The 3,811-nt window shown below is 39.5% G+C and overlaps 1 non-coding gene across 1 annotated transcript; it reads left to right on the top strand.

Moving 5' to 3' along the window:
• Positions 1–2,403: 2,403 nt before the first annotated feature.
• On the top strand, positions 2,404–2,510 carry LOC139903589 (small nucleolar RNA R71). The gene has a single exon (XR_011778399.1). It is a non-coding gene; the product is annotated as a small nucleolar RNA R71 (small nucleolar RNA).
• The last annotated feature ends 1,301 nt before the right edge of the window (positions 2,511–3,811 follow it).

The raw sequence follows: 3,811 nt of genomic DNA, 5'->3' as shown, positions 1-3,811 counted from the left end.
ATAGAAAACATTAATCCTAGACAGGTGATTAAGCTTTAGGCCTTAGACTCACTGATTTGTGTTTTGATGAAAAAGTCATTTGAAACTTAAGGGTTTCAAAATTAGGTTTTTGAAAATTTAACAAATCAGTGTATGACTTAAAATCTTAATCCTACACTTAAAGTGTTGACTGCCTTTAATTTTAAGACTTTTGAAATAATGTAACAATTAGTTCACTTAAGCCCAAGACAAGTAGGAGAAGTGAATTCTTCCTACGAAATGTTGAAAATTTTATTTTAAGTTTCACTTTCTCATTTATTGAATTAACCTAATTATCCTAATCTAACTATTACTAAAGCTATAGAAAATTAAACACACGGGTTACCTCCCGAGAAGCGCTTGTTTTTGTTCGAGTCACGAGCCTGACTCTAGCCTTATTTCTCAGGAAATCTAGGCTGCTCCTTTGCATCCATCAGTAGACACAAGAGGTAACATTGGAACATATCGATGGGATTTAAGCGAAAACAGAATAAGGTATGTCCAATGAATGGAGAAGGTGGTTTGACGTGAATGCTTTGTTTAACTTGAGGTATAACAAAGCTATCAACTTCTTTTACCTCCTTGATTTATGTGGGTTGGTCAAAAGGGTCCTCATCACTCAATGATGTGTATGTCATTATGTATTTGAGTGATAGTTTATAGGGTACCCCTGACGCAAAACCTGTCTTTCTTCTTTGTGACTTCAGGTTGGTCATAATGTTGTACTCTAAGGATGGAGGTGGGACGATGTCCATTGATGTCTCCAATATGGTTACAACTACTTCGGTGCTAGAATCCTTCATCTCTTCCTTCTTCTCCGGGCTCTCCATTTCTATTTCTTCATCCACCTCCTCATCACTCTGGTCGGGAGTTTCAAGAATAATTGGTTCAGAGAGTTCTTCTAGAATGAAATCCTTTCCAGTCATTAAAAGTTCAAAATAAGGTGGGAGTGAAGATTGGGTTGGTGTGGAGTGGTTATTCTTCTTGTCTTCTACTTCTATCTTCTTCTCTTCATTCTCGAAATAGAAGGTGACTTTCCTAGTGGAGATGGTATTTACTTCAGAGTTCCCATCAGAAGGACATACAGACTCGTCGATCGTGAAAGTGACCTCTTCTCTGCAGGCTCTCAAGGTGATAATCCGTGAATAAACGTCAACGATCGCTTTGACTGTATTCATGAAAAGTCTTCCTAAGATGATAGGGGTTTTCATATCTTCTTTATAGTCCATAACCACAAAGTCGGTCAGAAAAAGGAATTTGTCGACCTTAATCATGATGTTCTCAGCTATTCCTTTAGGATATCTAGTGGATTGGTCAACTAGCTGGATGCTCATTTTGGTAGGGTTAAGGTTTCCAATTTCGAGTCTCTGGAACAGTGAGTAGGGCATGAGATTGATGCTGGCACCAAGGTCAGCGAGAGAATGGATAGTACCAGATTGGTAGATAGAACAAGGAAGGGTAACTCGTCCGGTGTCTCCTAGTTTTTCAGGAAGAGTATTTAAGAGAATGGTTGAACAATCCGCGTTCAGTGGGACATTGGGTACTTCGGGTACCTTATCCTTGGTTGATAGGAGTTTCCTAAAATACTTCTTACTATGAGGATTTTTAGACATAGTGTCCAAAAATTTACCGTCAAACTTGAAAGATTTCATTTTGTTATGTCTTTGCTTGAGACGGCCCGGGAATGGAATGGGTGTTTTAGGTGATGACTCAATGACAACTACCGAACGGGTATTAGTTAGTTTCTTCTCCTTAGAAGAAACCGAAGGTTGGCTATGTGCCACATTTGAGTCATTATTAGGACAACCTAGAGAATCGAGACGTTGATTTAGCTGGCTTATTTGATTTTCAAGACTACTCAAGTGATTAGTCATGACTAAGTCAGCTGCGTTTTGTCTTGCTGTAATCATGTGGATGATTCGCAGTAGGACATCATCTGGACTTATCTATGGTGGGGTAGTGGGTTTAGTGGGTGGGTTGTGTGGAAGAGCTAGGATCTTATCGGTGTAGACAATAGTGTCCTCACATTCAGCCTCGTATACCTTGGTCGAATGTGGTTTAGTACAATTCTGGCATAATTGCACTTGAGACACATGTTGCGGAAGTTTCTTTAGCTCTCCAACTTCTTTGGTGAGGTTTTCTATTTGTTCCGAGAAATATTTTATGGTTTTACTTTCGATAGGATCGGAGGCGAAAAGCGATGTTGCTGATGAAATGTGCTCTTCCGTGTTCCAATCGTGATGGTGCATAGTCATCTCCTCGATCAATCTCCAGGCCTCGTCAGCAGTGAAGTTCAGGAAGTTACCTTGAGAAACAGCATCAAGAGTAGACTTATTGTTCTGATTCAGACCTTTGTAGAAGGTCAAAATCTGATCAGAGCTCTCAAGACGGTGATTCAGGCATCTTCGAAGCAAGTGTTTGAATCTTTCCCATGCAGTGTAGAGTGATTCATCATATGCTTGTTGAAAGTTTACGATATCATTCCTAAGTCTGATTTACTTTGATGGGGGAAAGTACTTGATTAAGAAAGTTGTTGCCATTTCCTCCCATGAGGTGATAGAATTGGGTTCTAACCCCTTGAACCAGGTTTTTGCATGAAGAGTTAAGGAATAGGGGAACAGATACAGACGAACTACATCTTGTTCAACCCCGATTTTCTTATATGAGTTGGATAGGGAGAGGAATCTATCTAAGTAAGAGTTGGGATCATTAATTAGTAAGCCGTGGAACTTGCAATGGTTAGGAATGAGTTGTATGATGCTATGCTTAAGCACAAAAGATGCTCCGTTAATCTATGGATAGAGTATCGGTCCTCCTCGTCCTTCTAACGAGGGTTTGGTGATGTCAGTGAGAGTGATGCGTGCGGCCATCATCGAACTATCGGCAGGTAAGTGTGGATCTTGTCGGATGGGTACAATGTATGATATCGGATAGAAGAAAGGATGTGTCGGAAGAATTCTTAGCGGTCTAAGTAGGTTAAACCATCCTAAAGGTTCACTAAAAAGGAAGTCCATTTTAAACTTTTTAATTAAACTAAATTTAGCTAATATTATCTAACCTAACTACGGTAAACTAGTAACTTTTGACAAAGCTATTCTTAGTCAAAAGGTTCTCTTAAAAACTAACTAATCTAAACAGGCTCCAAATCGTACTACCGCTCCCCGGCAGCAGCGCCAAAAATTTAACTCCCCCGTGATATGCCCCGAATCGGATGGTTTTATTTATGCGGTGTCGTTAGGTTGCAAAACGTCAATTCATGATATCAACGGAAGAAGTTGTTTGTTTAATTTATATATGCTGGGCCTAAATCTATTATTCCTTCCTATGGGTTAGCAAGGGCAAATATGACCTAGGGTCGTTCCTTGAGCGGTCGAATTTGAAACGGAGTTTATCTAGGTAATTTAGTAATTAAGATTGGGTTTATACACAATTCAGTATCCAAGACTAGTGGCCAGGTACACCTTGTGTGGAGAGGCAGGATCCTTTTGGTTCCAATAAATTGGCGACTGTTCGGAAAATCCAACAACCAAGTCCAACCGGTTTATTCTAGACACCACTTTATCCGGAATATCAAATTGTGTAAAGGCAATAGTTTGGTTGAATAATTTATATAATTGTAATTAAGATATTAAAGCAATATAATTAAAATAAGCTAGCTAGCATGCAACAACTAAGGACAGAGAAGACGTGGTTTACCATGATTTAAGATAACGTAGTGTCGGGATGATTGCGAGGCACTCCTTGGATAGATATACCTTGGTGTGAACACTAGATTCCCTACTAAGCAGTTTCC

Source organism: Rutidosis leptorrhynchoides, chromosome 3, assembly GCF_046630445.1.
Source record: "Rutidosis leptorrhynchoides isolate AG116_Rl617_1_P2 chromosome 3, CSIRO_AGI_Rlap_v1, whole genome shotgun sequence".
Lineage (NCBI taxonomy): Eukaryota > Viridiplantae > Streptophyta > Magnoliopsida > Asterales > Asteraceae > Rutidosis > Rutidosis leptorrhynchoides.
Note: the sequence above shows the minus strand (reverse complement) of the source record. Positions and strands in the feature narration are given on the sequence as shown.